The 12,490-nt window shown below is 40.3% G+C and overlaps 1 protein-coding gene across 7 annotated transcripts in view; it reads right to left on the bottom strand.

The window, feature by feature from the left end:
- LOC129722656 (zinc finger CCCH domain-containing protein 13-like) overlaps positions 1 to 12,490 on the bottom strand; it is a 119,767-nt gene that overhangs the window by 92,324 nt on the left and 14,953 nt on the right. The window contains exon 2 of one of the 7 annotated variants that reach the window (XM_055676272.1): positions 3,604 to 3,716. The exons of the other annotated variants lie outside the window; for them this stretch is intronic. The gene's annotated coding sequence lies outside the window, so the exon portion shown is untranslated. The remainder of the gene's footprint in view (positions 1 to 3,603; positions 3,717 to 12,490) is intronic. 7 annotated transcript variants of the gene reach the window in all.

The following is a 12,490-nucleotide window of genomic DNA, read 5'->3' as shown; positions in this document are numbered from 1 at the left end:
AACAGACTTTAGTATATTTTAAAATTTCAGTATTTACACCAAAAGCTGAGGATGATTACTTTTAATCTAAAGCGGAAAACATGATTGAAATTAGGTCCATATCCTGTACCGTTTTTGAGTACAATCGGGTTATTTTACGCGGGGGATACATACCTCGTGAAAAGAACGCGTTTTCGAAACCCCGCTTGAAAAAACGCTCTAATTTAAAAATCTACGAAGAGTAAACCACCAAGAAAAACGACCAGTATTGAAAGTATTGAACCGTCAGGGTCATTTCGGATCTTCCGGAGGGCGGAGAGTTTTTTTTAGTTAGTCTATTCACTTAGACGTTTTTGGTTCCCAACCCGCGTTAGTTCGAAAATCCGCGATATTTTTTCAGATTAGCGCGGAAACGTGTAAAAACACCGCGATAATTCAAAAATCCGACTTTTGGAAATTAGTGACTCTGCTCTTTATATTTCAGCGTCAAACACTTAGTTTGTTATCTAAATCAATAATTTACTCGACCACTTCGTATTTATTTATAGCCAATAACAGCGTTAGCGTAAATGATATACTGTTTGTGAAATCTTCCTGAAAATGTACTGATGGATTTAATTTACTGATGGATTTAAAACTAACTAATGGATTTAATATATATTGTTTCCTAAACTAGTTCTGAAAACAGAAAATCCGAGGAAAAGCCATACCTACATTTTGATAATGCTTGACTTCAACTACGAGGTAGAACAAACTGTTTTCAAGTTTAGATTTCATCGTGTTACGACCTGCACGTCATGAAAACCTTCTGCCGCTATTTTCCCACAAACAGTGCTCGTTTCAAAAAAAAAAAATCATACATTTTATGGATATTCTCAATGACAAATAAGACAATGAATAACGGAAGGAAAATTATACAAAAGTAAAAAAGTTTTTATATTATTTTAGGATAACCATTCCATAAAAAATGGATTGTCACTATAAAGAATGATATTTGCTTTTCTCCTGAATACATATTTTGATAGATTCAGTAAGGTTACCCCACATACAATTAAAACCGAAGCATTGAAAGTTACTCAATGCTTCAGCATTTTATAACGTTTAATGCATTTAAATGCCTGATCTTACGTCTATGTCGAATAACATTTTATTATATTACTCTAATTCAATACGGTGGTCTCGAATAATAAACTCGATTTTACCTCCATTAAAAAAATCACTGTCTTAGAAATCTGCACATCTGGTGAAATCGTTCATTTTTGCCTTTTTTGCCGTTATTTCGTATGTACCCGGTCAACTAGCTAGAAGCTCCAACGAACCATTCGCGCATCATAGTACATACAATTTTCTCCATCATGTATCTTTGGATAGCTTTTTCATAACCAATACTGCACAAGCTAGCACATACCATACCCGTCGATCCGTCAACTGCGAAACCTACGAGCGCTTCACTCTCGTCGGCTGGTATGCATTGAAGATTTTCACTCTCGATTGAAATGATGAGCCCCTGATGGCAATAATGAAGCAAAAACCTCAAATAAACACCAAACGCAAAGTTTTCTTACACCAAATAATATGTAAAAGGCGGATTTCTTCAAACATACTCGTAAACTATAAACAACTTTTACCATATCTTTAAAATTTTAAATCAAAATTTGATTCTTGTTTTTAGCTGAGAATAACACATTGTTCCATTTCAAAATGTTTTGTTTAAATCACTTGCATACTGTTAATGCTGAGGTAAGCGGATTGTCACGCATAATTGAATCGTTCATTTCTAGTTTGATTTCAAATGTTGGATGCAGTCTATGACGCACGAGTTGGGTTCTGCTTACACTTTAATAGCCGCCCGTTGTAGTTTTAGTCGTAATGCGTTTGGTTAACCAGCTGACTGACTAACTAAATCCATTTACAGTTCATGTTTTTCCGTTTCTGGGGTGTGAACTGAGGGAAGATCCTGTCCTGGGTCAAAATCATCGTAGTTTCTCATATACCACTGAACCAGATAGAATATGACCACCGCCAGCACCATGAAACGAAGGTAAATCCAGAAGATTTCGATGACATAATTCCGTACGGTCCGGAGCCTGTCGACCATTGATGACGGGCTATTTGCACCTGGTTTGAATCCTGCATGTTGGAAAAATCTGTTTTAAGCTGTTGGGTTGCTAGCATAATGATTCGGATCGTTGACATTGGCGTTTTTTGCAAAATCTAAGAGTAATAGTTGAATAAAAAAAATCTAATTCTTCTATTTTTGTTGAATTGATTTTGAAAACCATTATCATCTTTTGAAGTAAAATTGCATGATTTTTCAGAATCCTGACCCACAACCGTACGCACGGGTAGAAAACTCTCTGAGCGTGCTTGTTGTACAGTAAGAAAGCCTTAAAAAATTAAAAATTTTTGGTTCTCACCCGGGGTAAACGGGGTAAATTTGAAAGCTAAGGTGCTCATTATTCTGACAGTGTATTAAGCATAAACAACGGGAAATGTTGAACCCTGAAGTTTTGTATTATTTTCTGTAATTAATAATTTTGTGTTGTTAATTTAATTTTTATCATACTATTCATATTCGTACTATTCGTTTCATTCAGAAATCATACGAAGAATGGAACGGAGTTTTTAAGCTTCATTGTGATAAGTTGCTAATTCAGTTGGTACAGTCCCTCTACAATTATGGGTCAGTCAACGTGTTGCTTAAATGTTCAAAAATGAATATAAAATCTAGTTCTTGCAATAGAACACTCGTAACCTATAACTAGCAAGTTACATATCAGACGGTATGCGTCACACCGCTTTGAAAACAACATTGGCGACCAAAAAGTGCTTTAATGTCGAGCAATGCCACTGTGCTTCTAAGAAGGCGAGCAACCTAAATCACGGTTTATTAAATGATATTATTATGTAATATTTTTCTTGCTGAATTTGTTGCTGTTTCTTTTTCGCTGCTACTGCTGCTGCCGGTTCTCTCGACAAACGATTGTAATGTTTTCTTTCTCGCAAACACCACCGCACAGTACCGCGACCAGACTAAAAGTTTATGCTGTATTGCTTGACTGCAGTTTGTTTCTCTAGTAGCCTGTCCGTTAGCACTTTATAACACCCGGTTTCTCATGCGACCGTATTTATTCTCGCATAGGTCTCTGACCAAATCCCAGCAACAAATCGGTTCAACCGATTGCTTGCATCAGAGAGTAGCGCCGTCGACTGCGGAATCTGACAACAATGCAATCGTACATGTTGTTGCGTTTAGCACTATTTACGCAGTTCTTGTTATTGCTGGCAAGCAAAATGGATCACAGTAAAATATGTGGCTTATGGTTCACAGTTGTGGGAAAACATTAGAAAACAACTAGGACAGGTTCCAGAGAGGCAAGTGGACTTACATCGTAAATTGAGGTGGGTGCTTAACACAAGTGTAACGGAAATGAGCTTATTACGAGGTGAAACAGGAGGTTATACAATTCCAATTAGCATGGGTTCTGTAACGATTGCCAATCTCCGTTAGAACCAGTTCGCAGTGGTTTTTAAACGCTTTGTTATGCCTTAGTTTAGATGGGCTAGCAATAAACAATTTTGCGCGTAACATATAACGAGCATGGAGAAAAATAACTATATTACTCTAGTCTGAAGAAAGTATGCCGTCGGTCAGGTTCGTCGCTTTTGCTTTCAAGTCTCTCCTCCAATTGTGTTACAGCATATTAGTTCACTTGTTCAGTGCGCATATTGTCTACCTGTAACGAGAGAAAGGAAAGAGAGAAAACGCGTGCAATTAGTATCATTACATGCCTGTGTCAGGTGCAAACAAATATTAATAAATACAAGTCTGCGGTAAGCGGTTTTTAGATGCATGCGTTAAAAGTGGAAACCCCGCATGCTGCGAGAGAGCAAATATTTCAAACATTCAACTAGTTTTTCCGGAAGCGCAGCTCTATCCAACAAAACCATGCCCGGACCGAATAAGTGCGTGAGTGAGGAAACAGAGGGATGAATGGGAAATTACTCATGCTACAGCACCGATCTGTGGGCTGATGCAGCGAGTGAGATGGAAAATTTCTAATCCAAGCCTGATGGGCAGAAAAGCGCAACTTTGGTTAATAGGTGGAAGCGAACTAGTAGTCACATCCACATGTTGTATATGCAAACGGGCCATTTGTTGCGAGTACACATTCACATACCGGTCCGGATGTGCACTTTTGGAAGCTGGAACCATCATCGGATGCAAGTGCTGCCGTCCACGCTACCGCCGACAATTACGTGGTGAAGTTCGCCCAGCTAGCAGACCTGGCAGCAAACACTCTGAGACCTGTAAAGGTTTTCCTTTATTCAGGGAAGCATTGCGGCAAAGTAATGATGCTGGAAGGTAGTAATTACGCATCACAAAACAGCTGTTGGAGTTGCTCAAGCCAGTGAACCAGATATGGTCGGATATTATTTAAAGCGTCTAATGACCGAAGTAAACGGTTGAACTTAGTCGTGTGCGCAACATAATATTTCTCTCGTGGAATACTTATAAAAAATATATGTATTTAGTTACTTGGATAGTAAATGTGTTGTAGCCCAAACGAGAACTTTTATAATCATAGTTTTTATATCTAACCTTTATCGTGTGCGCATTGCCACTATTATGAACATTTATGTTTGCAACTAAAACCGTTTGAAACAGTGAAACATAAGTGAGAAGACAAAACAATTAATGTTTTATAAAATCGACTGATAACTGGTTCGCGTTGCTGCTAAAGGGTTAATTTTTAAAAATTTGGTTTTTTTTAAAAAAAAACGCATAAAAATTATAAAACTGTATGAAATCTTTATTTGAGCCGATAAATTGGCTTATGCCATTTACTTTTTAAAGATAATATTTTCAAATGTTAGCCACGGCTACGTTTTATATGGTCCATACAAAAAGTCCAATTTTGGGTCACTTTTTCGAGCATTTCGGCTGGTATCTCGCGAATAACGCGTGTAATGTTGTCTTCCAAGGCTGGAATTGTTGTTGGCTTATCCGCATAGACGAGAGACTTAACGTAGCCCCACAAAAAAACAATCTAGCGGTGTTAAATCGCATGATCTAGGCGACCAATTCACCGGTCCATTTCGTGAGATGAATTGCTCACCGAACTCATTCCGCAATATGTCCATTTATTCGCGCGATGTGTGGCACGTTGTTCCGTCTTGCTGAAACCACATGTCAACAATACCCAGCTCTTCCATTTCCGGCAAAAAAATCAGAAATCATCGCGCGATAGCGAGCGCCATTGACCGTAACGTTGCGATTTTGATCATCTTTGAAGAAGTACGGACCAATGATGCCTCCAGCGTGTAAAATATGGTAAATGAAGTTCATGCATCATCGCAGTCAGTAGGTATTGGTTGCTGAGTTGCATCAGAAAAAAAGTGCACTGAGAAAACACTGTCACTCGTTTTTTTATTGTTTATTGTTTATCGTTTATTGTTTATTGTTTATTGTTTATTGTTTATTGTTTATTGTTTATTGTTTATTGTTTATTGTTTATTGTTTATTGTTTATTGTTTATTGTTTATTGTTTATTGTTTATTGTTCGGGTAACCAAATCTTTAGCAAATCTTTATTCATAAATTGCTTTAAGCTGCAATTAATTTAATATTAAAAACTTAAACGGATGCTATTCTATTTAGTTACTCACAATCTTGGTGTTCGATCACAATCGATAATGCTGATCTCCGACCTATGAGCTTATCTTCAATGTTCTCCGCACGTGTAACAACCGACAAATCAATATAAACTATATTGCATAATATTCCAAAGCTTAATTATTTTATATAAATTCACATGAGAGTATTGCGAGAGAATTACCTTAATATTTAATATATAATATCAACTACGATCAAAGTTTGTCTTCTAAAGTTTTTTCAATCGGGTGAACGCTTTTAATTTCCTAACCTGATGACTCCTCTTCAATCTAAAGACACTTCAGTGAGAGTAACAATAGGTGACGTCCTTCTATCTTCCCGCTTCGCTCTGCCATCTCACGTTACTATCAGTTGCTATCAGTAACGGTCGTTCGAGGGGACATCGATTGCTCGTTGTAACAGTTTATTGTTTATTGTTTATTGTTTATTGTTTATTGTTTATTGTTTATTGTTTATTGTTTATTGTTTATTGTTTATTGTTTATTGTTTATTGTTTATTGTTTATTGTTTATTGTTTATTGTTTATTGTTTATTGTTTATTGTTTATTGTTTATTGTTTATTGTTTATTGTTTATTGTTTATTGTTTATTGTTTATTGTTTATTGTTTATTGTTTATTGTTTATTGTTTATTGTTTATTGTTTATTGTTTATTGTTTATTGTTTATTGTTTATTGTTTATTGTTTATTGTTTATTGTTTATTGTTTATTGTTTATTGTTTATTGTTTATTGTTTATTGTTTATTATTTATTGTTTTTTGTTTATTGTTTATTGTTTATTGTTTATTGTTTATTGTTTATTGTTTATTGTTTATTGTTTATTGTTTATTGTTTATTGTTTATTGTTTATTGTTTATTGTTTATTGTTTATTGTTTATTGTTTATTGTTTATTTTCATTCAGCCTCATCTAACTCCACAGTCTTAATGAGGGGTGATGGGGAAAAGCCTTTGTGTATAAATCTGGGGTTTCCTGATTTACTAACATTATTTACCTTTTATCTTTTACACAATTTTACAGAAAATTACTGTTACAGAATTACATAACACATTTACAATCAAATACATAAACAGTTTTGTCGGGTGAACAAAATTTCGCTCTTAACCCTTGGGTTGCTGTCTGGGAACTACGTAGTAGGCGGTTTTCTCGGTTATGTTGCAGTGTGTACCGGAAAAAAGAACCGGAAGCAAATGCTTTCACAAGATAAAGCAGTAGACAGAAACTCACCTATTTCTGACAATAGACTCCAACTGGCGACGTTTCAGTTTGATTTTGAACACCGGTACTGATATAGTGTAATCGAATAGCTCGTGGACTTCGTTGAACTGTTGACATATCGAAATTATCGGTTCATTTCGTCCGTATTCGGTTCTCCGGAACTCCAACCTCAGCGGGACTCTCCGGCGTAGGGGAATTTATGGCACATACAAATTTAATTGGTTTAGTGTTATAGGAGCGTCAACAACACCTAGTAACAGTTTTGCCGCGAATATTGCTCTGATGGAGTCACGCCTGCTGCAAAGTGTTTCCATTCCAAGAAGCCTCCACCGGATGTCGTAACGCGGTATGTTGGCTGCATTGTTCCATGGAAGCAGTCTGAGGGCAAATCTCGTAAATTTCTTCTGGACAGCTTCGAACCGGACGATCCAAAGATCCGTATAAGGACTCCATACTACACATGCAGTCTCGAGGGATGATCGTACAAGTGAATAGTACAGTGATCGCAAACTGTATGGGTCGGTAAAATCTTTCGTAGTCCGCATGATAAATCCCAGATTGCGATTTGCTTTTGCAATTACGTTCGAATAATGATCGCGAAAAGTGAGACTTGTGTCCAGGATGACCCCCGGATCCTTCACTGAGCCTACACGCTCAAGTTGCGTGCCACAGATTTGTTAATTTCATATGATTGGTGCAGTTTCACGGGTTAACGATATAAAACAACATTTTTGGGCGCTGATAGTCATGCGGTTTCTCAGGCACCAGTCTTGAAAGAGATCGATCATCCGCTGAAGTTCCTTGCAGTCTTCAATGTTCCGTATTATTAGGTATATTTTCAAGTCGTCAGTGTACACTAAACTAGCTCCAGGTGGAAGCAAGCGGGATATGTCGTTGAAAAATAACGAGAATAATAATAGACCAAGGTTGCTACCTTGGGGAACGCCAGAGCTGTTTGTGAAATAATCGGATTTCGCCGCAGCAAGTTTTACGCAAAGGCGACGGTTAACCAGGTATGATTCTAGCCAACGTGTGAGAAATGATGGGGCTCCTAAGCGGTCCGGTTTTGCAATCAGTATTCGATGGTCAACACGGTCAAAGGCGGCCTTTAAATCAGTATATACTGTGTCGATTTGATCACCATTTTCAAAGTTCTTCAGGAAATATGATGTAAACTGAACAAGATTCGTGTCAATAGTACGCCCGGGAAAAAATCCTTGTTGATCCGGTGACATGTATGATTTGGAAGCAGAAAATATGATGTCTCCTACCAGAATCGCAAGAAGTTTGGAACCTGCGCAAAGCGATGTAATTCCGCGGTAATTGGCTACATTACGTTTGTCTCCTTTTTTGTGGACAGGAAGCATGAACGACTCTTTCCACAGAGTAGGAAATGTAGATTCTTCTATCGAACGATTGCAGATAACGGTAAGTGGGAAACTGAGTGATTCGATGCATTATATTAAAATAAGAGACGGAGTGCCATCTGGACCAACAGCACTTGAGGGTCATTCCGAGTTGTGCTCTCGTCGTGTTCGGTCGCAATTTCATTTCGATCTCGATAGTGCCGACCAGTTAATCGCCTTCAAGGTCACCGTGCATTGTATTGCGTGTGCACTCGTTGCCGTTGCCGTCGTCTATTGAAGACAAAGGAACGCATCATCGCCTGTTGCTACCGTACGCCACAGACTGTACGTTGTGTCGCTACTGCGAGAGATCCAGTACCCGGCGTACGGCTGTTTGGCTGTACTGGTGCTGCTGTGTGGCTGGAGCGGCTGCAGCTTTTGCTACCGGACTCTTGTGTGAAGGACTGGAGATTGGCATCGCCCGTGCGCTGATTGCGGTGGAGAGCGGCTGCAGAAGATAAGTAGTTTTTTTTCTTGGTTTTTTTTCTACAATATTATTTGTTGATTGGCATTTTGCGTGTGTGGCTTACGCGTCCAACATGGACGACGAACGTGGGGATGAAAACCCGCTCGTTCTACCGCCTAGCCCTCCCGGATACAAAGTTCCAAGGGTTGAGAATGGAACCCCGCAGGAAGCTACCCATCGGCTTAAGCAGTATCCGGAGGGCAAAGTTGGTATTGGGGCTGTATTTTTCCGGCCGAAAGTGAAAGCATTGAACACAATGCAAATATGTAAAGATCTGGCACGGTTTACAGCCGTGACTGAAATTACCAAAGTACGCCCGAATAAGCTGCGTGTTTTGGTGTCCGACCTCAAGCAAGCAAACGAGATTGCTGCTTGTGAGCTCTTCACGCGGGAGTACCACGTGTACATTACAGCTCGCGTAGTTGAGATTGACGGTGTGGTCAGTGAATCGAGTCTGACTGTCGAGGACCTGTTGAAGGCTGGAAAAGGCCTTTTCAAGGATTCTAGCCTTGAACCTGCCAAGATACTTGAATGTAAGCAATTACATTCAGTATCGCTCGACAAGGGTGTAAAAGCTTACACCCCTTCAGACTCTTTTCGCGTGACTTTCGCCGGGTCTGCTCTGCCGAGCTATGTGCTCGTGGACAAGGTGCGTCTGCCCGTGCGCTTGTTTGTACCGCGGGTAATGAATTGCCTCAAGTGCAAACAGTTGGGCCATACGGCCTCCCACTGTGGCAATAAAGCACGTTGTGGCAAATGCGGAGAGCAACATGCGGATGACGCCTGTAATAAGGGTGCTGAAAAGTGCCTTTATTGTGGGCAGACTCCGCATGAGCTGTCTGCATGTCCCGCGTACAAACAGCGCCAAGACAAGATCAAGCGGTCTCTGAAAGAGCGCTCTAAGCGCACTTTCGCAGAAATGCTCAAAGAGGCCGCTGCCACCAAACTGGTTTCCCCAAATCTCTTCGAGGTCTTGCCATCCGATGAGTCTGATTCTGACGATTCAGTTGGGGAATCTTCTTTTGTTGAACCCGGGAAATCTAGGAAGAGGAAAAACCTTTCTTCTCCTAGGCTTCCTAGGAAAGGACAGAGAAGGTCTCCATCTGAAGTGACTGATACTAAGAAACAAAAAAGTGCTGTAGAAAACCCGAAGCAAACTCCTCCGGGATTGGCAAAACTGAGTTCAAGTAAGGAGTTTCCGGCACTTCCAGGAACATAAAAAAACCCAACTGTTCCTTCTTTTTCGTCCAAGATTCAGCCAGAATCTGGACTGCTGAAGTTTTCAGATATTGTGGACTGGATTTTTGAAAATTTCAACATAACTGATCCTCTTAAAAGTCTTCTGCTGGCATTTCTACCAACAGTTAAAACGTTTTTGAAGCAGTTGACTGCTAAATGGCCCCTCCTTGCAGCGATCGTATCCTTCGATGGCTAATTCATCGGCTGAGATGAAGGATTCTATCTCTATTTTACAGTGGAATTGTAGAAGTATCATCCCCAAAATTGACTCATTTAAAGTTTTGATTGATAAGCATAAATGCGATGCATTTTCCCTCTGTGAAACTTGGCTCACTTCAAATGTAGATCTTAGCTTCCATGATTTTAATATAATTCGCCTCGACCGAGACACCCCTCACGGAGGAGTACTTCTAGGGATTAAGAAGTGCTATTCCTTCTATCGTATTAACCTCCCCACGGTCCCAGGCGTCGAAGCTGTCGCATGTCAAATGACAATACAAGGTAAAGAGCTTTGTATTGCCTCAATATATATATTCCTCCCAGAGCACAGGTTGGGCAACGGCTGCTCTTTGGTTTAATAGAACTTCTTCCCTCGCCACGTTTGATTTTGGGAGATTTTAACTCTCACGGCGTGGCTTGGGGTTCCCCTTCTAATGATAACCGTTCCTCTTTGATCTATAACCTCTGCGACGACTTCGACATGACAATATTAAACAACGGGGATATGACACGCGTTCCGAAACCTCCAGCGCACCCCAGTGCTTTAGATTTATCTTTATGTTCAACATCGCTACGGTTGGATTGCATATGGAAGGTAGTCCTTGATCCCCACGGTAGCGATCATTTGCCTATTCAAATTTCAATTGATAATGGTTCAACTCGCACGCGATCAGTTGATATTCCGTATGACCTCACACGGAATATCGATTGGAAATTATACGAGGAAATGATATCAGAAGCTGTCGAGTCGATTCAACATCACCCACCACTTGAAGAATACAACCTCCTCGCGGGCTTGATTCTCAACGCCGCGTTGCAAGCCCAAACGAAGAAATATCCCGGCGTGACGATCAAAGAACGGCCTCCCACTCCGTGGTGGGACAAAGAGTGCTCCGATGTCTACACGAAAAAATCCGACGCGTTTAAGGCCTTCTTTTGGGTGAAATGTCAACCCGACGACTTTAAGCGGTATTTGGAGCTTGAGACCAAGTTCAAAAGCTTGGTCCGAGCAAAGAAACGTGGATATTGGCGCCGGTTCGTAAACGAAACATCGAGGGAGACATCGATGAGCACTCTTTGGAACACAGCCCGAAGAATGCGAAATCGTATAACGGTCAACGAAAGCGAGGAGTCTTCAAGTCGGTGGATATTTGATTTTGCCAGGAAAGTATGTCCGGACTCTGTTCCTGCGCAAAACTTTGTTCGCGATACGTCTCCGGGCCACGATGCGATAGAATCACCTTTTACGATGGCAGAATTTTCAGTTGCCCTCCTGTCCTGTAACAATAACGCGCCTGGGTTAGATAGAATCAAATTCAACTTGTTGAAGAATCTACCCGGCAATGCTAAGAGGCGCTTGTTGAACTTGTTCAATAAGTTCCTGGAGCAAAACATTGTACCGCAGGATTGGAGGCAAGTGAAGGTGATCGCCATACAAAAAACGGGAAAACCAGCTTCTGATCACAACTCTTATAGGCCGATTGCAATGCTATGCTGTATCCGGAAATTGATGGAACGATGGAACGAATTGATCAAACGGTCTACTATCAGATACTCAATTTGGCTTCCGCCGTGCCAGAGGAACGAATGACTGTCTTGCGTTGCTTTCTTCAGATATTCAGCTAGCCTATGCTCGCAAAGAACAAATGGCATCTGTGTTCTTGGACATTAAGGGGGCTTTTGATTCCGTTTCTATTGACATTATTTCGGGCAAACTTCACCGACAAGGATTTCCACCAATTTCGAACAATTTTTTGCATAATTTGTTGTCCGAAAAGCATATGCATTTTACGCATGGCGATTTGGCAACTTTTCGTATTAGCTACATGGGTCTTCCCCAGGGCTCATGCTTAAGCCCCCTTCTTTACAATTTTTATGTAAATGACATTGACGCATGTCTGGCAAATTTATGCACGATAAGACAACTTGCAGACGACAGCGTGGTCTCTGTTACAGGAGCCAAAGCTGCCGACTTGCAAGGACCATTGCAAGATACCTTGGACAATTTGTCTGCTTGGGCTTTACAGCTAGGTATCGAATTCTCTCCGGAGAAGACTGAGACAGTAGTTTTTGCTGCTCCATGCTCAGCTCCACTTACAGTTAATGGGTGAAACGATTTCTCAGGTTTTGGTATCTAAATATCTTGGTGTCTGGTTCGATTCGAAAGGCACCTAGGGATGTCACGTTCGGTATTTGATGAAAAAATGTCAACAAAGAGTGAATTTTCTCCGGACAATTACTGGATCATGGTGGGGCGCCCACCCAGGAGACCTTATAAGGCTTTACCAAA

This window comes from Wyeomyia smithii, chromosome 2 (assembly GCF_029784165.1).
Source record: "Wyeomyia smithii strain HCP4-BCI-WySm-NY-G18 chromosome 2, ASM2978416v1, whole genome shotgun sequence".
Classification (NCBI taxonomy): domain Eukaryota; kingdom Metazoa; phylum Arthropoda; class Insecta; order Diptera; family Culicidae; genus Wyeomyia; species Wyeomyia smithii.
This window is presented reverse-complemented; position numbering and strand designations above follow the sequence as displayed.